Genomic DNA, 22,768 nt, shown 5'->3' on the forward strand with positions numbered 1-22,768 from the left:
CAGTTACTCAATATTATTTTCATGATGGACATTGATGCCTTTCTCCTGAGTTGATTAGATTTTCCCTTCCCTCAATCTGACTTCAGCACTGCAGCAAGGTTAGAAAAATCCTCAGGAACTGGGACTTCATCACAATAAAACAAAATTATTACCCATCGTAGCTCCACCAAATCTGGTGACTACAAGACAGTCACAGATGACCACTGAACTCTCCCTGTGGATTCTCTGATTCAAGGAGCACTCAGCTCAAATATCTGAGAGACCCTGTCAAAAACAAGGTTTGCCAAGGAGAGAGGAAATAACTAAAACCGGAAGAAAAACATCTGTGGTTTCTCTCTTTTGCAAAATAAGAGGGGCGACAGAGTAAAAATGTGCTCCTACAACCAAGCCTTCCCTGTCAAGCCAGTGAGCAGATGTGGTTTCCTTGGACTACCTTAACATTGCCAAGGACATGGGAAACTTGATGAGAAGGGCAAGTGAAGAGCACCTGGCAAGGTAAGTGGTGCCTGGCAAAACCTCTCTGTTGTGATTGCTGGTGTTTTGGAGAGGTGCTGCTGTCTAATTGCTGAGCCTGAACCTGCAAGCCTATAAACAATTTGGTCCCTCTTCATTTAGATATGCAGTGGCCTTGATTTTTTTTTAACAACCCTACCAGTTGAGGTCTGTGCTTGTTAAACGCCAAATTAATTGCTGTCTTACTCTCTTGGGCTTTCTTTTTCTTGAAATAATTTTGTTCTGTGTGACTACTGACCATTGCAATTTACTTCCTTGGATCATGTTAAGTTGTTTAATGAAGATGCATTTAATGAGTAATCAGAGAAGTTCTGCCTCATTTCCAAATGCAAATTAAGAAGGTGGCTGATAGCAGTGAATTTATTTGCAGAGTTGCCACTCCTGTTTGAGAAGGGGTCAAAACCCAAGTACCTGCTGTTTGCCAAGAGGAAATACATTGTAAACTCTTCTGGAGAAAACCCATCCTTATTCTAGGTTATGCATTACCAAACATATCATTAATTATATCACCAATTATGTTTATCAGATAGGAAGTTTCTTAGTTTCTTTTTAAGCATTGAATTTACAGTAAAATACACTTCAGTCAGTCCAGGAAGCATCAGGATATACTGGGAGTTCTCTAAACAGAGGTTTAATATGTGAGAATGTTCAAATATCATTTGAATTTTAAAGACAAAAGAGATCATTCTTTGCTTGTACAGATTTCACCATGATCTGCCTCAGTCAATCCTGAGACTTTCTATCCTGCATATTTTCACGTGGCTAAATTTACATCAAAACTTTTCTATATTTAGGCAATTCATAGTGAGGGAGGAATGTAACATAATTGGAGGACTATAACATGATTGCTCCTTGCTAGTCTGTGGTGCTGGGCAAGCTGTTTCCTAATGCTAGTGGCACTTGATTTCTGAAGCAAAAAAATAAATGTTTTAGTAAAGAAATCATCTGTGCACATGATTTGAATAACAACTACAAAGCTGTGTCAGCTGTACCTGCCCCTCTCTTTCACTTTCTGCAGCTGTTCCCAGCTGATCTGTGACTGTACAAAGACAGAGCACGAGTATTCAGTACTATGTGGTGACCTGCCCCAGCCCAGCCTCTTTGAGTTACACCATCCAGGGTGTGACAGGATATGACAAAAGGATATGATTTGGGTCACGTTGTGTACTCTAAGCAGAAAATGCATTGTTCTGCCCTCTTTTGGGCTATCTGCAGCCACCATTTCCTGGGCTGAAAAATGCACTTGGATAAAACGTTTGTAAAGTTCAGCTAAGAAAGTTGCAACAGCACGTGAATTTTTACTGCACTGAACATACTCCCCTGTCCATACTTAGCCAAGAGAAGGCTGGAGACACCTGTGTAGCAGCCAAATCTCATTAAAAGCAACCTCAGCAACCTCCCTGTAGGTCACTGAAGTCCATATGCACCAGCTGCAGATACAACAGCCTTCCCTAAGCCAGGAAATAACAGAATGAAAGTCCAGCTCAGTGCTGAGGCTTCTTCCTCTGGAGCAATGCTGCTTCACAAGGTCAGTTTAAAACCAGTTACATTTACAGGTAAAAGCATCATCTAAACAGTAGGCAAAGCTTAATCAAGGATGGGCATTGGCATGTTGTTCTAAGGCTAAGTGACTGGAACATAAAATTCTTTGTCTGTTTCTCAGGAAAACAAAACAAGACTGATAACAGCAACTTGTGTCTCATCAGACAAGCCACACTGGCTCTTGGAAAGAGCTTTGACCTTCCCACTAGGAAGAGGCAGGGACCCACTGTGGCTGAGAGAGACAGCCTGCACCTGGATAGCAGAGATAAATGAACATGTGGGGACCAAACTTTGAAGGCGGGTGGGTCACACCACCTCACAGCAGGAGCATTCAAAATTCAGGCCTGTGACAGATAAAGTGCAAGGAGTGCAAGTGGGGAAGGAGGAATCTGGTTTTTCAAGCAGAAAGGGGGATGAGGGAGGGTGAAGTGGTTTGGGAAAGGTACAGCATTCTCCATCACCCTCTGAACAGTCCCCCCATGAATTCCTTCTACCAATCATCCTGCCTACCCTTTCCCTAAAAGTGATATTTTCTCATTACCTCTTCACTATGAATTTTGATCTGCATGGTTTCCCACAGAGTACAAACTCGAAGGGGTTATTACACAAAAATGTAACCAACTGCTGTTAGTAATCCCCTCCAGTGCTGCACTTTATATCTAGCCTGTTCTTCTACACCCAAACTTAGGACTGTGCTCTGCTCCTTGAGAGTTTGTCCCCAGTAATCAAGGTGGGCTAATTGATGATGACAGTTAAGATTCCCAAACTACTCAGAATATCTTTGTTTGCAGCTTACAGCTTGCTATTTTTTAAAAAATAGGTCATTTACATTAGCTTTCTCTCATAAATTTTCTCTTTCAAAGACAAGCATGCTCCAAGTGCTTTACCATACGAGCTTAGTGGCAGGCATTTTATCAGAAGAAGCATATTTTAAGCAAATACTGGCATTTTAAAGAAATTGTAAAGTTCTACTTTCAAGAATTGAAGCTACTGTTCTTGCTGCTCAGTGGGAAAACACTTTGAATGAATCAAATGCTAATCAAAGAGCATGTCATGAATATCAAATGCTTAAAACACTTAACAGCATCTGGGGAACAGCCTGAAAAGCAGAGACTGTTCTCTCCCTGTGAGTGGTACAACAAGGGGTGTAACATATACCATTACTTGGTTTGGAATATGTAGTGGGTTGTGCTCTGACCCTCAGACATCCTGCCCAAGACCAAACCAACAGTTCTCCTCAATCAGAAGAGAAAAAAAAACAAAACTCTAATCAGATTCATGGAAGTTTTAGGTAGGTCAGTATAAAACAGGGCAAAAACTAATGGCCCTCAGTCAATCTCTGTGATCCCTCTGACTTAAAACTTAAAACATGTAGGCTGTGCCTACATGGCAGGACAAAAAAAAAAAAGCTGGAAGGGCAAAATGCCCCATAATTGATCCACACTGTATTCTTGTTGGAAAGCCTCTCAATATATTGCCTGGACACCTTCCCTGAGGTAAGGAGCAAATTGGGATGAAACCCAGATATATATTTGTGCTCTTCCCTCTGCCCAGTTACTGATCAAGATCTTCCTACACTGGACTCCCTGCCCCAAAGGGCATCCTAACAGGTGCCTTTTACTGCATCACAAGTTCCCTGACCAAGGCAGGGGGGTTAGATCTAAATGATCTTTAAGGTCCCTTCCAACCCAAACCATTCTGTGATTCTATGATCTACTTATCTTTCAGAGAAAGCCTAATCTTGGTTTCTGGACCTTACTTGTTCTCACAGAAATGACTGTACTATCCATGCATTAAGCACTAGCATGGAAAACTCCAAAGGATTTTGTATCCTTTTATGGATGCTTAAAGCAGAGCAGTCTAAGCTTGGTGAGACTTCTAAGATAGCTTGTCAATCTGTTGACTTCCTCCCACTGGTTTTCTGACACAAGAAAGGAACCAAAAGGCTCTTCTAGATGGTGACAAGGAGTACTAATGACTGAACACTTGAGAAGAGGATATTTCTTCATGTGGTCATGGAAAGAATTAAAGAAGGGAAAAGGAATCTCACTTTACAAAATCATCTGAAGTGAAAGAAATTACCTCTGTGATTAATGTTCATAGGTTGAGATGCTGCCTTGGCTAATGGGCACCAGCATGTGCCTTCTTCACAAGCTTCACGTGATGTGTTGAGTCAGGCAATATGACGGTCTGATGCAGGAACTGGGCCATAGGGGAGTAGGTGACCATGAAGCACTCACATCCCTAACCCTCTCTTTGCTCCTCGGCCACAAGGAAACATTCACTTTCACTACACTTCACCTCCCTCTGAGTAGTACTTTGTTCCACCAGAGCCATGTCTATCTGAAGAGATAAACTCCTTTGCCAAGACAGCATCTCTAAGTATCTCCAACAGGACTATATCTTGCCCTACATTAATCTTGTATGTCTTTCTAAAAATAAGACACCCTTGTGTAATGATAGCACTGATTGTTTCTACTCCCCTTTCCGATTCAAAGCAGTACAGAAAATATTTTCTTTTTCTAAGCTGCAACCAAACAGACCACTGTTGTTGAAGAAACAAAAGAAAACACCTGTGCAGACTTTTCTATCACAATAATTGTGTGTTTTAACCCCTGAAATCTGATTCTGATATCAGCCAAGAGATCTTATGAGCTGCACACCCTCAATGCTGGGCTGAACTCCATAAACACTCATGAGGGTAAGAAGCATCTCTGATGAACTATCCCCACATGTATTTCCTCCAAGGAGCTGTGCTTCAGAAAGCCCCTCTGAAAATCAAACATTCTGCTTCCTCTGGGATTAACAGTTTGATGTTGAAAGGCAGGAGTAGCCAATTTTGCTGTCCCCACAGTAATTAAACAGCAAATAAAGGTGGCACAGGACTAGGACTCCTGTCACGCCTTGCCGAGACCTCACAAGTAAGTCCTTCTTAACACAAATGACTTGATATGAGGTGAGGGAGGACAAGGAGGACATTTGACAGTCATTTAAGCCCCCATGCAGTTAACACAGTTCACTTTACAGCCCTGATAGGGACATGGCCCACTTCAACAGAGATGAGAAAAGGGCTCCTTTCTTGCCTTTAGTGAGACAGACATTCTTCAATTTATTTTATGGCTACAGATGACATAGCTGTCTAGAGGCACTCTGGTGAGGAGAAGTGAGGAGGAGAAGAGCCAGTGTGGGGGTGGAGAGCTGCAGCTCTGCCCCTCCATTTGATGTGGTCTCTTTTAAAGGTCACCCACTGGGACCTGACATCAATCAAACTATTTTTGTAAAAATGAAGATTTATATAAGACATTTGTGCTGTAGCTCTTGGTTCTTTTTTCTTCAATTACTTAAAGAAATATAATAACTTTCACAGGCATATCACAGGAGACTGCCAACATTTCAAACATTTCCTTGATGTAGGATGATCACAATTGAAAGGAATGTGAATTTTATCCAGCCGTCGGTAAGGTTTTGTTTTCCTTAACTCCAGAGACTAAATCATTGGATAGCTTTTAGCCTCCAAACTAAATCTTAATTGAGACTAGCTGTCATTTAGGTTACTGCACAAGTCTTATAACCAAAGAACTGGGGCACCTCTGAGGAAGGACTGGGACAGTCCCTGAGACAGGGACCCTCAGCATTTCTCCTTAGCGTGAGCTGGTTGTGCAAGAGAGCTCTCCAATACATAGGAAAAAGCAATCAGTTTGTTTTCAGTTTTAAACTTCTTTCCTTTGAAATGATCTCTTACTCAAACCTGTGAACAGTGTAAGCCAGCCAGAATTCCCACAGACTGGTTGGTTTGTGTCCCGGGGGGGGCTTTTTGCTTTTTCTTTGTGCTGTTTTTTTCTTTTTCTCCAGCACAAGGGTTCACCTTCTCTCTCAAGAACTGCACAAAACCAAAACCTTCCACCCCCCACTAAAACTCACCAGGCAGTTGGGTTCCATCCAGGTGTCTGCAGAGGTGTTGAAGAAAACAAGTGGTTTAGCTGTATGACTGTGACACTAAAATTAGTAGTCAAGATCCTGATACAGAAGAGAAAATTAAGGATATTTCAGTGCCACTCTTACTGAAATAACTTGGAATACCTCCAAACACTCTGGCAGCCAAAAGGCAACATTTTCCACAGCAAAATAATTTAGGTCCCTTTTCAACAGGAGCAGAGGGCAGTTTCTGTCCCCTCTGCCAGAATCATCCCCAGATGCAAGGAGATGGGAATGGAAACACCAAGTTCAATCCACTGTTCTCCTCTCCAGTAGCAATAAATCCACATCAACACCAATGGAAGGCAAAAGTCCTGCCAAAGGTGGGAGTGAGAAAGAAGAGAATAGTCTTTTTGCCATCTCTCTCAGCACCCCCTCCCCCATCTCCATGGCATAATTCAGGCAACATAAGGGATGGTCTGAAGGCTTTGTTTAATTTGGAAGAAAACCTAGAAGCACTCCCAGTTCTCTGTGACTAGTCTGGGGAAGTACCACTTAAACTGTAATGCCAAGTCTTAGCTTTAACCAGGAATTTATCCCCAAGTCTCACTTAAATACTAATAATTTAGACTGACTGTTCAGGTTCTGCCAGCATCAGTGAAAACAGACAGGCTATTTCTCACCCTGAAAACAAGTAGGGAAGAAGTGAAATCCAGGAAACCCTGGAGGGACCCATTTCTCTCTTTCTAGAAGGGCTGGATTCCTAGCCTGGGACTGCATGTCTAACTTTCTGACAATTAAAATTAGGTCAGATGTGTCTGGGTTTCTGCACCATGGCTTCTCCCTTTTAAACAGTCAGTGAAACTCATTCCTGTTTCACAGGGGTGAATTCAGCAGTGGGTGAACACTGTGCACACCAAGTGCTAAAATGAAAATAAAAAGCCTGTTCTGAGCACCCAGAACTTCATGGCTTTCATTCCAAACAGCACCAGCATCTCCCACAAACAGAACTAACTGTTCATTTTATGTGAGCTGTTGAGAGTTCACACACCAGATACATGCTTCTATTTCATATCAGGATTCAGCTAAATAATGAATCCCAGTGGGAATTTTGCTTTAGTGAAGAATCCCAACAAATACCAACAGCCTTTTGATTTTTTTGTAGCTATACTAAATGCATGACTTAATGATAATGAATGAGTGACTGCTACTTCTTACCACAGCTCTCAGTCATAGAAAGCTTCTGTCAAAACCCTACTAAATGAATAGGTACAGGATGGGGAGCAACTGGCTACTGGAAGGGATACAGGAGCACTGGCAGAGCTGGTTACACATGTGCCAGCAACACACACTGGCAGCAACAGCAGCGGCACAGTCCTGGGCTGCACTGGCAGGAGCATGGCCAGCAGATGTGGTGAAGTGGTTATTCCCCTTTGCTCTGTGCTCATTAGAACATAGCAAGACACCATGTCCACTTTCACCTGTCCTACTCCTCCATCAATACAGGAAAGACACTGATAGCCTAAGGTGAGCACAGCACAGGGCCACCATGATGGTCACAGCTAGAGCATCCAACCTGTGAAGAGAGGCTGAGGGACCAGAAGTCATTCAACCTGGAGAAGCAATGGGGGTGATACAGTACCAATGAGAAGGTTGCCATGAAGTCTGAGACAGGCTCCCCAGAGGTGCTGCATAATAGGAGGATGAGACAAAAAACTGTACCTAAAACCAAGGAAGTTTCTGACCCGATATGAGGAAAGTAATTTTCCCCAAGGACAGCCAAAGCAGCAGAGCAGGTTGCTCAGAGAGACCGTATGTCTCCATCATTGGAGGTTTTCAAGATCAGCTGGACAAAGCCCCGAGTGACCTGGGCTGATCCCATAGCTGGCCCTGCTTTGAGCAAGAGGTTGGGCTAGGTGAGCTCAAAAGGCCCTTTTCCTACATGAAGTATTCTGAGAGTCTTATACTGGAAACTGTTGTTTGCCATTAAAGGTACAGAAACAGTATCAGTCATCACTGAATATTTCTTCATCACATACAGGGCAGTTAAATATAATAAACTGTGGACCTTCTCTCTAATAGCGCTATATGCACTTAGTTAAGGATCCTCTGAGGCAAGAACTCAAAGATGATTGTCATTATAATGACATGAGTTGTCGTGACTAAATGCTGACCTGCCAAGACCTGGTTGAGAGCCACATGAAGTAAGTGGAAAGTTGGAGGGCACACATCAGCTGAGGTAGATATCCAAACCTGAACTCATTATTGGCAACTCAATTATGCTCCATGAAAAGACCTAAGTCCACATACTTAGGCAGAAAGCTAAAATAGGTCAGACTGATTAGTGCCCAAACACATTTACTCTCTTCCTGACCACTAAGAGAGACCAACTACTCCAGATATAGCTGCATATAATGCACACCTGCACAATCAACAGGAGTGGGAACAAACTCACTTGACTTCAACAGAGTTTGGGGTGGTGGATTATGCTTGAAGCCTATCAAGGTCAGTGCAGTGATAGTCAAAATACAGAAAGTCCATGCAGAAATACGATTCTGGTGCATTTTCCAATTTAGAGTTGTATTCCCCCAACTTTGTGATAGCACAAGTTATTTATTTGGAATATATTTTCCTTCTTGGCTATCATGAGTGGAATGATCCTGAAGACAATACCAAGAGACTGGGTGAAATTCATAGTGAAAAACATAAGAAAAGCTGAGGAGAAAAATACCTGACCACTAGCACATCTTAGAATTTGTGAATGTACCCAAAAACTTCAATGAAGCCTTAGGTATATTGTGCCAGGCTTCTTCCCAAGTCCACAACAAAGGCAATGTGAGCCTGTCATCATGTGACACAGCAGTGAAAAAGGTTGATGCCACTTTCCATGTTACCAGGGAGATACTTCCAGCACATGGGGATGAGCTGCCCAGGCTGAGAAGGGCTTTGGGAAGCCTGAAGAAACTGAGGTTAATTCTGTGATTTCCCAGTCTGTTTCTGTTGGCAGAAGCAGGAGGCCACAGGGTGAAGCAAATCAAGAGTCCAATCTGGGTTAAAAATAACAACATGGGGGGAGAGGGCAATGGTCAGCTCTGCTTCCAGCTGGGCAAATGCCCAGAAAGTGGCAAAGGATGAAGGGTGGGATTGCTGCTCCCAACAGCCACCTGAGACCTCTTGAAGTGGTAACACAGATGGGTGAGAAGCTGAACCTGAGTGAAGAAGGGTGGAAAAGGGTCTGACTGCTGCCCCAAAACATCCCCAAGGGGGAAATACAGCTGAAGACAGCAAGTGACCGAAGTTGAAAGACAGTGTCAATCCCACGCACTGAAAATGTGTTTATCTTGGTTAGTAATATGTTTAGGTTGGAAATTAGAATAAGATTTCATTTCCTTTTCATTTCACTTATTTTCTTCAGTCTTCAGCTTTTTTGCTTCCACAAATAAAACAATGCCCAAACCAGAATCCCTCTGGAATCCACCCTCCATTAGCAAATGCCTGCAAAACAACCTCTCTGTCAGCATCCCGGTGACAGGCAGAGCCACAGTACTATAGGGATGCAAATGACATGGAGGCCTCAGAAAAGCAATACCTTGCATTAGGCAAACTGCAATTTAGAAAACAACAGACAAGCTTTCAAGTGCACAGGTCTGAAGAGATGCCACGTGCCCAAATCTTACTTGTTTTCCCTTAGCAAATGTGCCAGCCTACTAGTAAGTGTGAACTACCCCTAGCAGCCTTCCCTCTCTTTTCTGTGGTGTTTAGTTTCTGGCTTTCACTGTCTGTATTTCCATTTTATTTTACTTAGTTTTATAGTGACCAATCACTTCCTTCTTCCTATGTTTATTAAGCCACCTCCAGGTACTCACCACCAGTGAATCTACACAATGGAGCTCAGGACAGAAAATATTAAAATAGGAGAGTGATGATCAAGAGAGATGGAATGAGATGTAAAGATCCTCCAGGCAGCCAAGACACTTGTCTTTTGTACTTTGGAAATCTTTTGGTACAGATTGGTCCCTGAGTATTCAGGTCTCACTTCTAACTTTCTCTCTGCATGTTTTCCTCCTCTCCTCTTGCTGATATGAGAGCAGACTCCCCAAAACTTGCTTTCTAAGTTGCTGGCAGCAGCCACACAAAGAACTGTAGCTTGTGCTGCAGATGCAGCCACAAATCTAGAAACACCTCCCACCCAAAGGAAAGTATTACAATTACCATCACCATCACAATTACCACAATTAACATCACATCTCAACTCCCAAACACCCAACAAAAAATTCAGATCCTCTTCAGACCCTCTTTTCCAACTTTTGGAAAGCAGCTTTGCAATTCTTGTGTAATTACTCGGGGAAAAAAAAAAGAAAAGGAAATTATCTTCTCCTTGGGTCGTGCCACTTGCTGGCTGAGCACTGCTGAGCTGAATTCCCCAACTGACCAACCCCAGACAGCTCTGTGGAAAGTTGACACAGTGTTTGGGAATGCCAAGCCAAGCAAGCAAACAGTTTATCAAAACAAGCTTTTCTAAATCTGTCCCATGAAGCAGAACAAACATGTGGTCAATGCCATTGCATGAAAAGAAGGTATGTAGGACCCCAGTCCTTAAACCTACTCAATCCTTTGGCTCTATCATAGCTGTGAAAATGAATATATTATAAAAATTACCCCATCTAAAGTCTGGTCATAGGGAAGGCCCCATTATAGACACGACCATACTAAGATCACAAGTCCTTCTTCTGACTGCAATGTTTATTCCATTTGGGAAATTAATCTGGGGTAAAAATGGTTGTAAAGTCAAAGTTCTTCCAGCCTCCTAAGAAGTCAAAGTATGTAAAACAAACACATAAGATGTGTTTGTACTACCTATGCAAAAAGCCTCTGCATAGTTTGTGCTGAAAATAAGAGGAAGAACTTACAGAATGAATCAAGAGGCTTTTTCAGTGTATTTGTGCTGCAAATGCTTATTCCCAGCCCAAGGCACTTTAAGCAGGATTCTTCAGGGACCAAGCACTCACACACAGGGTGGGTACTGATACACAAATTTTACTGCACCACTGCAGCTCACACATGCCAGAAAAGCTTCACAGATTGTCCATGCTGACCTCTGGGGTGATGGAGGCAGTTCATTAAGAGACAGTTATCTCTATATTGAGTAGTGACCCTCTGTACCTCTCAACTCTTATTTCCCTCTCAGAGAGGTTAGTGAACCTCTGCCTCCCACTCCTCTTTAACTCCCACCACACATCACACTCTCCAGAGTGCAGTTACTCCACATGAACTGTACCCTGAAGACAGGTGTGCCTGCTACCCTCCTCCCTTCAGTCTCCTGAGTTAGCAAGGAGTAGCTTTGCTGGATGCAAATGTTACTTAACATAAAAAGCCTCCTCTTACATCCAAGTGCAGCCAAATGTCTAACACTCCCTACTATTGCACCTATAGAGGAAAACTGTTGATGGTTAATCCTGAATCATATCTATACAAGCCAGTACTTCCAGTCACGGACAGGTTCCTGCTGTCCCAAAACCAGGATTCAGATCCCACAGCAGACCAAGAAGCTCAGCTTGATATAGACTATCCCATGTGTATAAAAGTGCATCTGTTACCACTTAGCCTTTAATGTATTTATGTATAATTTGCCTAATAAGGTGCTCTATTCTGATATAACAAGTTTGAGAAACAGTTGTAAATTGGCATAAATACTCAGTGCCTCACGGGTACACAAAAGAGCCATCCTGGTATTTCCCTTTGTGTATTAAGAACTTTGTCCTCCCAAGTTCCTCCTGAAAGCTTTTTGAAAGGATTCAGTGCTTACATACTCTTTGTATAACAGGCAAGCCCTGCATCCTCAGTTAAGTGGTCAGTTGCTGACACTGAAAGCAAAAGGCATTTTTAGTTGTCCATATTCTAATCTGAATTTGTCCACCTCCAACACTTAACCACCTTGCTATGTGCAGAGATAAAGTGCAATTATTAATTCTCTCCCTGCTTTCAGGTGTTATTGGACGAATATAAAATGCCATTTTGACAGAATAAATTGATTTAGATTCTCTTGCTTCTCTTCAGACCTCACACTTCAACCTATGCTCATGCAGCCCAGCCATTCTCTGTTCTCTGCCCATCTGTCAAAATCCTTTTAAAAGCATAAACATTTCAGAAATGGTCTGATTAATGCTGCACACATGGAAATACCACCTCCTTGACCTTTACTCAGCAATCCTCTCTAATCCCAGGCAGGAGCATTTGCTTTCAGATACGCTGTATCACACAGGGAGCGTGTGGTCATCCACTATAAACAAGCCTGAGTTGCTGGTTTCCAAAACACCATCTCCCAGCCAAACAACATGTCTTTAAAAGCACAACGTTAGTCTGTAAGCACCTTGAATTTGACTGGAAATTTAAGCACACATTCTTAGGGGATGAGATTAGTTTACCAGACAATGCAGAACATGCTAAAGAAAATTCCTGCCCTTGACATTGCCCTTTATTCTTCATCACTGGTTGCATCATCATCATTGTCTTTGTCTAATGAAACAGGACGTGTCCTCAGGTCAAAACCCAAGCAACTGAGTACTCTGAGCCTCAAAGAATGAGCCCTTTGGTATATCTCTCAGAACATCCATTCTAAATGCCTCCTCATTCACAATTACTTTAAAAAGTGTGACCATTAGCCAGATTGCAACTAATTTTAAGTCTCTAATTAGTCTTATATTATCAGAGTTTTGTTTTTTTTACTCAGAACATTGTGTGGAACAAAATGATATGTCTTAATAGAAATTTCAATAGCTGTATGTTTAAGTAGATATCAAAACCATTATTCTACTTACCAAAACTACATTGCAATTAATTCACAAGACAATTTTGCACTGATTACCATGAATTACCTTTTTCCAATCCCTTCCTAACTTCAACTCTGTTTTTCCTATTTGACCATAATTTATCAGATTACCACCTACTCTTCAACTATTTAAATATCTCCCATCTCTTCTTTATTTGACTGAGCTGGCTGGTTTTGGCTTAAACAATCCAACAACTGACCTCATTATTTTCCAATTCATGGTGCTGAAATATGATGGAGAACGTGATTTTTCTCATACTGCAGCAGGGAAAACTGTAGTTTTATCTCAGCCATTCTGACTTCCTCTACATGTTGTCTCCTCTGCTGGATTAGAAAGAAAATTTCTACACACAAGCATAAGCATGATAGCTTAAAAAAAAAAAAAGAAAACTTTGCTAAAACTCCCAAAACCTTCATATTTCCTCTTCTTTTGGTCAGGGGAAGTAACCTGCTGCAAGAGTTGCAGGTGGAATCTATCCCTTCTCACATCAACCTCTTACTGAGTTTACTTGAGGTGATGCAACTCCATCACTCCAAGCCACATCATTTGTTAAGCTTTGTGCAGCATCTAAGTCAAAACAGCCTGACAGATTCCTTCACCAGCACTGCAGAGCACATTACCAGTAACAAGGGCAGAACCCTACTGCTCTCCTTCAGCATCTTCTTGCCCTGAGAGGAGCAATGGGGTTCACTCAGAGCAAGGAAAGGTGGCAGATACATTATGGATAGAAAAAGCTCCCCTCTCTAAGCATTTTAGCTCGATTCCTCTGCTTCAGTCAGGGTAACCACTCATTGCACACATTAGGGCAGCCACTGAAGGTAAAAGGAAGGAACGACTGACCTTCAGCAGATGTCCATTTGTGTTTGGTGCATCTCTGTGCAATGTCATTATCATTGCTCTGCCCAACTTATGCTATTCAAAGAAGGGATAAAGCTCTGATAATTTGAGATTGGCCCGTGTAAAACAACAGTGAGTGACAGGAACATCCCAGCCTGGACCCAGTGAGAGGGATTAGCAAAGACCAATATCCCAAATTCCAGGCTGGAGCCTAAATCTGTTTCTAGTTACATAAATGGTAACATGGTGCAGTCTATCAGTTTACTGCTACCTCACACCAACTCACTGCTAAATGCCTGCAACAAGAGCTCAGGTGACCTTCCAAATCCAGGTGGAAGGTTTTAAGAACTGAATTATTACTTACATGCTACAGGAAAGTAACTGATATGCTGAAGTGTCTTTGACTAATGTATTTTGTCTGACATTTCTTCTGCTCCAAAACTGAGTCCAATTTATCGCTTCTGGCAAGAAACAGGATCACTTGTGTGGCAAGCTTTACTCATTAAGGTTGAAACCAATTTGTACAATGTTATTGCCACCTGTATTGAAGAAGAAACAGCTGCTACCCCTGACACCAGCTTTAAAGGGTAAAGATGGATGGCTAGAAAGCTGAATGCACATTCATGTGGGTAGCAGGAGGAAAGGAAAATGCTGGCATGACCCACCCTATAAGCACATCTGGGCTCAGAGAACAGAGATCCACTATTTAAGGAATGGCTCCCTGATGCTCAGCTTTGAAAGTGGAACAAATATTTAGTGCTGGCTCTGAATTTTCCAGCTTTTGAGTTTAAACCAACATGAAACAGCTTTTGCAGCAGGAGCCATTCTGCACCAATGTGCTCAGTGGGTTTAGCTTACAGAGCTACTCTGGGGATGGCCAACCTTCAAGAGGTGATCCATCATGCCTTGGCTGCCCCCTGAGTCAAGCCATCAAAGATCAACTCAAGATTTCCAGAGACCTCAGCAGCACTTGGTTTAAGCACCATTTCTTGCTGACAGCAATACTTGGGAAAGTAGGTAAGAGTTAAGGACTTCCTGCAATTAAACAGGAGGCACCAGGGGTGTGACACAAGATGACTAAGAGGCATTTGGGAGGGGTCTTGCACAAAGTCCTGGTCTCCACCTTCTTCTTCCTCTTTGTTAGTGATACGTTTCCTCCCCCACAACCTGCCATGACTTTCTCCCCTTGCTGAGCACACTCCACCCCAGCAGGAAAGGCAGCAGCAGCAGCAATCACAACAGCAGAGCCCAAGGGCAGGGAAAACTTGCACAGGCCTAGGCTGTTTGACATAAAGCATGCTTATCATGAAGCTGCAGACACACTGACCTGCTAGAAGGGACCTCTTTGGTCAGCCCTTTTTTAATTCAGGAAAGGGCAAGGACCACTCGTCTGAAGTGTCAGGGGAAGGTGGAGCAAGAATTATTACATAAAGCCTCTTTCAACCCAATCCATTCTGTCTTCTTAGGGCAAGTCTTTTTGGACTTGCCCAGCAGCTCTACTGCCATGCTCCCACCTCTGAGATAATCCTTCAAAACTTGAAGTTGGAAATTTAAAAATTTCAGTATGGAACATATTAATAATAAAACTGCCCTTGATGGCAGCAATGGATGGATTTACTCAGGCTCTGTTCACAGCAATTCCTAGGCTGTGACTGGTCTCATCAGTGGCTCTTACAATACAAAAGCAGCAGAAAGCAGAGGGTGATAAAAGTAGTAATAATAAACTTTTGAAGGAGGAAAAGAGATTGGAATAAAGGACAAAAGCAAAGGGACAGAGAGGAGGGGTCTTGAAATAAAGTCTTAAAGGAGGTGAAAGAACAGAAGCGTAGGTCAACTTCTACCACTTCCCTTCCCTTCAGACTAATCATCACTCCAGGATCTTGTCCAGATTGTTTCCAAGCCTATTTGTCCAGCCTCCAGGTACCTGCTCACACATTCAGTGGCACTTCACTGCACAGCACAAACTGCCCCACACCCCTCTGTGCAGAAACACCATCCTTTTTATTTTATGAGCACTGTCTGGAAAGCATCAGAGAGAAAATAAGTGCCCATAACATCATGTGGAAAAGGCCTCTGGTTTGAGTAGTTCCACTAAAGAGACTGACTGGGTCAGATTTCCCTCCCTTCTCAAAGGGCATTTGTTATCTATCATGGAAGACACTGCTTTAGTACTGAATCCATAATAAACTGAATTAAAATAATTTTCCTATGTGGGAAAAAAATATTCGAGGCTTTGAGGGAATTATTTTGAAGAAAAATGTAGATGGGCAAACCCCAAAAATCTAAAACATACCTAGCCCTTCTCTCCCCCATTGATTTTGAGGGGTTTTTTTTAGCTTTGATTACTTAAATAGATTGATTTTTAATTTTTTCAGAGTTCTGATAGTTAAGTGTTAATATGAAGGTGATTTTGAGATAGAGCTTTTGTTTTAAGCTAGAGTTTACTATGCAAAAATATCCAAACAGGGCATTTAAATAAAAAAAAAACTGATTTTTTCACAGCTAAGTTCTTTCAGAGCTATTAATTAACATAGAAAGGGCTAGTTTTGGACAAAGTAAGATTTTGGTTTGTTATAAAAGTGATCTGGAAAAAAAAATATTCCCAAACAGCTTATCTCTAACAAGGCTGTCAAATGCCTTGTGTTCATGTCCCAGGGAAACTGTTTTGTAAACTTAAACTTACTGCTATTGCGAAAGCAGGAAGAGACTCCTCTGACCTCCACAGCTTCCACGCTTAAAAAAGCACGTTCCAGTGCCACCAGAAAAAAAAAAAGACCTGTCATAAATCTCCTTTGAATGCACAATCTCCTCCTCTGTCATCTGTGCAACAAAAAGAACCCAGTAAGCTTATATGCAATGATGGGTTTGTGACAGCTGGCAGACTGAAGCAAATACACAGAAACTGCTTTCTGATTGCCCCTGTGTGAATCTGAGCACTACCAGCTTACAAATCCCACTCTTGTCCCATGTTAATCACTTTGCACATTTGAAAAATGTACCACCTGATGAATGGCAAATCCATATCCTCTCTCCCAAGTTTTGAATCTGCTGCCAGATTTGACAGAGCTGGCACAAGCAATGGGATTTCACTCCTCTTAAGGCAGATGGTTCTCACACAACCAGGGCACCACATTAGGGAAAAACTGACAAGGGATATTTTAGACTTGCTTCCCCTTGTTATATGTAAGGGCAACCACACATTTTTATGAATACAAACAGGTCAGCTAAGCTAAGCAAATGCAATGCCACCTGTCCTTTTAATTTGTTACTGACTTTTCCCCTTTGAAATCAGTCTCAGCTGCAACTGAACACAGTTCCCCAAGGCAGATCTCTGGGAGAGGGAAACCACAGATCTTCATGGTGCTCCAGTAGGTGACTTTTTTCTCCACTGAACCGTTTGCAATGAAGACATGACACTGTATTCAAGGTTCTGCCCAGATTAGTTCTGCACAACTACATGGCAATGAACCAAAGCCACAAAGCATGAAATGACTTTTCTACAGGCAATTTACTGTCCAAATGGCCCAGAGATCAGAGCAACAGGTACAACAGGTCTTCCTCCCATTAGAAATACTGTGGTTATGTGTGGTCCTGAACACTCCAGGGGCAAGGGATGGTCCTTCTCCCAGGAAGAGCAGAGGACATCCAATTCCTGGTCAGAGCTGTGTGGCACACCACTGGACTGAGCCACTGAGACTACATTTTAGAATTATTGACCTGGCAAGGGAAACACCCTGGTTTGATTATCCAACTTGCTGAATGATGACAGATTTGCAGTGTTGTGGGTGAGAACAGTCTCAGCTCTCCTCTGAACTGTAGTCTGGGCTCTCATGAGCTGAATTCCCCTGGAGCAGGCCCAAGTCAAGGTTGGGTATAAGTTCCTCATACCACCTCCTAGAGGTGGTACCCTCTGCAGCAGAGCTGCTGGAGCATGAAAGTCCCAAGAGTTGCTTTTGTACATGAGAAAACTGTGACTATTAGTGTTATTTGCATGGGCTGCTGAGCCACCTCACACCCCACGTGTCATTATGGTGCTGGCAGCCCTGCTGGTGGGTATTCACCCTGCCTGCCATCCCATACCCACCTCCCTGTCTGTGCCCTGAACTCATCTGACCCACAAGCCAGCAAATTCCAGGCAAGCGTCCTGTACAACAACACAGACCTTGCTATAAACAAGTGTTTTTCATTGTTGTTGGTGTTTAAGGAAAATAGTTTCCAGAACTTTGGGAAAAAAGAACAACCAACCAAAACCCCCTTATGTGTGTGTATTTATACATATATATACACACATTTATGCCAGAAGTTTGCTGAACTTGGAGAAGCATTTGCTGCCCTTCTTTTTGTCAGCAAAACTAACATATGCATTTGGGCTTGGATGGCCATCTATCTGGTATGCTAAGGAGATGTTTAACTAGGGATGTAACTCACTGTGATTGGGGAAAGTAAAAAAAACCCACAAAAACAAAGAGGGAAGATGAATGACAAAAATGTCACCAGTGGTGTTTTTGTGTTTATTCCAACATTGAAAAGAGTTACCCTTTGGCAAATTTTCAAATTCCGATTATTTGATGGTGCTGCAAGTAAGCCATGGGGAAAATAGCATGAAAGGGAATGAACTGATATTCCTGATGCAGAACTGGATTGGCACTTAAAGGAAGGCATATCCAAGTTAACGTCCCAATGTCATACACACATCATAACATAAAAATGAACGAGGTACTATTTATAGGGCTTCAAATGAGTAGGTCACAACTATGCACATTTAAATATGTATCTTTCTTAAGTAACTCCTGCCTTTTCCATAAACACATTTGGTTTCAATTAAAGGGTTATCCTTGGGATTATTTTTTTTTTTTAATATGAGAGCCCAAACTAGTTCTTTTGTCTGCAATTACTGTCCTGACAGCTCAAACTGTAATTGACTTCATTAGCACTCATTCATCTTATGAGACACATCACTAATAAACTTCTGTGAACTTGGATGGAAGTCCCTTCTATTAATGTTACATTTTTTTCAGATAGCCCAGCAAATCTCAGCCTTGCATGGGAAACCCTTTACAGTAGTGGAAGGAACCAGAACACTTCTGCCAGCCTGTAGGTATAGGAGCATTTGGTCAAAGGCAGCTGCTCTGCTACAAGACAGAGTGTTTGTGAGATGGGCTTTGCTGGCCAAGTCTCATGCCTACTTTGTATAACATATTCTGTCACCTTGGCAGGCATTTTTCACAGACTATTAATTTAATTTCACAGGTTCCACAGAATATTTTGAGTTGGCAGGGACCCAAAAGGATTATCTAGTCCAACTCTCCAGTGTATGGCCCAAATGGGAATCAAACCCATAACCTTGGTGTTATTAGCACCATGCTCTAAGCAGGGGTGACAAACACCTTGGCCAACAAATTTACAGCTGAACAACCTGCCATCTTGCTCCAGTTCAGATTCAGAAGGGATCCACAGACAGACTTCATTTGACTAGTTTGTCCAAGAGGCCCAGTTTAGCAGAGAACTAGTGTTTGCACTCACAGGTTTGCATAAAACAAAACTGGGGGAGGTTGTAGTCTCTTTGTATCCTACAGCTTAGCTGCGATGCAAAGAAACCAGTGTTTAATTCTGTTTCTCTGTCTTGCTTGATCACTCATGCCTCAGCTCTTGTGAACATACTTAGACCACCTAGTTGTAAAGTCTCACAGGGAGAGGAGGAGGAGGAACTACTAGTCTGGTTTGCTTTCAGCTCTTTATATTGAACTGTCTGCAAGTTCAGCCTCTTGATCCACCTGTGCCAACACTCAGGCTGGAGCCACAGGGCAAGTCACCACTGGCACAGTGCAAAACCAGGAGAACCTCCCAGATCACCTCATGTGGTAGAGGGAATATCGGCATCAAATCTTAAAACTGTCAATTATCCAAGTGATGAGATTAATTGTTATCAACTATGGTACTTTCCTTATAGTTCTAATTACATGCTCTTTCCCATAGGAGGTTCATGTTAGACCAAACCACTAACACCCCAGCATCTTACAACCACACTATTCAACTAGATTATTTTTCTTTCTCTTGCTTAAGTGACATTTTATAACTACTAATTCAGTGATGCATCATTGCCAAAGAAGAAATGCATGTTGTCATAAGCTTTGAAAGCCAGTTGTAAAAAAAGTTCTTGAAGCCATGCAATTGCTAATTACTCATGGAAAGCCATGATAAATTTTAAATTTGGAAGCTCTGCTGTGGTTTTACTTATTTTTCTTATAGGCTTTGTTTAGAATATGAACTTAGGGAGCTAAGAAATCCCAAGAAATTGAGAGAAGAAAAATAAAAACAGGAATTGGGAAGAAATGAAGTTGTAATATGGGAAGCAAATGGACCAACAGAACTCCAGGAGTTCAAGAACATAAAGCTTTTAAGGCAAGATGAGGGCCTGGATCTCAGTGATATCCCCTAATGCCCATTTTCTGAGCAGGGATGACAAAGTATGTGCCTCAGAGCTGGGGAAGATGTCTGTGTAGCAATTACTTTACCTCCCATAACATAAAACTGCTGAAGTAGAACAGGCAAGGTCAGAAGCAATTTGCAATCCCTGTGGACTGAAAGCTGCTTCTTGACCTGCCAAGGGCTGGATAAACTTCAGCTTACTACTGCTACAACAGAAATATTTGAAGCACAACTCTCAGCCACACAATTGCAGCCCAGCTTTCCCCCCTCACACCAGCATTGACCCCAGCTGGTGTGGCTGTGAAAGGCTGCAGACTGCCTTGGAGAGGGGGCAGGAGGCTGCCTGCTTCTCTTGTCCTCTCTGCCACAGTGGCAGTAGCTTCTGGCAGTGGGGCTGGGCACACCAGCATGGCAACATCATCAACTGCTGCTGCACCAGACCTGAGAGGAACTGCACGTCATGTCTCAAACTCAGGAGGGGCATGTGTGTAAATGTAAATGTTTGATGTTTGTCCTGCAGAATGGCTTATTCATAAGCATTAATTGAAGGAGTGAGTGGGTGGGAAAAGGCACTTTCTTTATAGCATGAGCTTTGAAGCCAAACTGAGCTACTGGCCTGTAACCTTTTCTCCTGCCTCTGGCACAGCACACAGCAAGGGCGAGCCAGTGTATGGGGAGGTGGAAGGGCACAGCTGCCCTTCTGGGTTATGTTCACATAGACCAGAGCACTCCCTGACAATGACTTCCTCAAGGATCCAGGCCCTATGCCAGGGATGCCACTCAGTGTTCCCACCCCCCATGAGCTTGCACAGGGTGGAACAGCATCCCACTAACAGCTGCCCACACAGAACCTGACAAGCACCTGCAGCTTCTCTCCACTGGCACCTCAACCTTTCTTGCTTGTTTATTGCCTGGGGCCAGGCTGGTCCCTGCTAAATTGAGTTTGTGAGCCAGAGATCCAAGAAGGATATTGGCTGATGACTATCTGCCCCCCATCAGGCACCAGGGGGGCTCCTGGCATGCTGATGGGAAGAGTGGGGCTCCAGGAGGCAGATTGTTGCACCCCCCTGAGGCTCTGCTCTGCCACCTGTGACTAATCCTTCACCTAAATTAGAACATGTAGTCTCCTGCTGATACATGCACTTCCAACAGGACAGCCAAGCTTATTTTTCCCTAGCTTTTAACTACAGTACTTACCCTACTTTTACATTAACTCATGTCTGCCCTGCCTGCTGTTCATTAGTCACTTTATTACCCCCTATTTCATGAAACTCAACTCCTCCTACCCCCATGCACACTTAAAGACTTGGTGGGTGGCAAATACCGTGCTCACAGCTCTGTGGAGGGGATACAAGGAGTCTGTAGATTTGCCCAGGGTCAAGAACATGTATAGGTGTAATAATCTTCCCAAGGCAACTCATTCAGCAAGGGTATGGGTTTGAGCCCTGGCAATTGGGCATGCCTCCAGCTTTTCCACTACCAGATTGTACCTCCCAAAGAGTGATGTGAAAGTGGCACAGAGTGCTTACTGATGCAGTATATGATCCCTATTGTGGTGCTTTAATCCCAACCAGTCAGTAAGAACCACCAGCTGCCCACTCACATACCCCACCACTCCCCTCAGTAGGACGGGGAGGAGAATTGGGGAAAAAAATTTAAAACTGTGAGTTAAGTTCAATACTTGAAATAAAATCATAATAATAAGCACTACTATAGCATGTTATCAACATTATTCTCATACTAAATCCAAAACCACAGCACTGTACCAGCTATTAGGAAGAAAATTATCTTTATCTCATTGAAAACCAGGATACCTACCAATCTCTTTGTTTCCTAATTGCAAATATGTTGAGAGAGGCCCAAAGCAACAGCTTATACCTGAAAGTTCACTAAACTAAAAGGTACAGAAGTGTATTTAAGACCTTGTATCCATCTGTTGTAACTGCCCATGCAGAATTTCCCAGCATTGCCCTACTACTCTGCAACAGATGGGAAAAAAGCTACCAAACACTCTCAAGAATTAGCCCAGCTTGTTTTTTTCCTGAGTGCTGAACTAGCATTACTTAAAACCAGACCTGTCACATTTTGCTGAGGGAGCTGACAGAGCTCAGCCCAGGAGCTACAGAGCACGCTGTCAACAGCATGTCAGCAGCACTTGCTGTGCCACACAGAGTGAAGCTGCAACACCCATGCTCGTCTGACATGGAAACACAAACAAATTTCATCCACCTTCAGAAGCAAAAGGCTGGAAAAATTAATCTTTGGTCTTGTTTTCTTCCTCTGGCTAACCTCAGGCAAAGCAGTTACCATCCTGCTGCAACCTGTCATGCCAGAACCAACACCTGGCATCATCAGCATACATGCAGCCTGCTGGGGTTTTTTTGTGGATTAATATGGCTAAATAACACAGGCAGCCACCAAAACTGCTCTTCTCCCTTGTCCAAGAGAAGTTCCTCTATTGATCCAAGTAGCATCATTTGTGCCATGTTCTGCAGGGTCCTGCATCATGCTGCTTGCTCCCAACTCACAGGAAGGCTGAGAAGGTCTAGGTCCCCACTCCCTCAATTGCTTCTATACACACAAAATAAAGGTTAGAAGAATAACCCAAAATAGGTTTCAGACCAGTATATATTCTTTAAGTATGAACATATATTTATATTTGCACACACCCATTGATCCTCCTCACCACATTTCAGTCCAGC

At 42.8% G+C, this 22,768-nt stretch overlaps 1 protein-coding gene across 1 annotated transcript in view; it reads left to right on the plus strand.

Moving 5' to 3' along the window:
• Positions 1-322: 322 nt before the first annotated feature.
• The window catches only part of NEDD9 (neural precursor cell expressed, developmentally down-regulated 9), a 99,522-nt gene continuing 77,076 nt past the window's right edge, over positions 323-22,768 (plus strand). Inside the window, exon 1 of the mRNA XM_071553260.1 lies at positions 323-495. The gene's annotated coding sequence lies outside the window, so the exon portion shown is untranslated. The remainder of the gene's footprint in view (positions 496-22,768) is intronic.

This window comes from Pithys albifrons, chromosome 4, assembly GCF_047495875.1.
Source record: "Pithys albifrons albifrons isolate INPA30051 chromosome 4, PitAlb_v1, whole genome shotgun sequence".
In the NCBI taxonomy this organism is placed as follows: domain Eukaryota; kingdom Metazoa; phylum Chordata; class Aves; order Passeriformes; family Thamnophilidae; genus Pithys; species Pithys albifrons.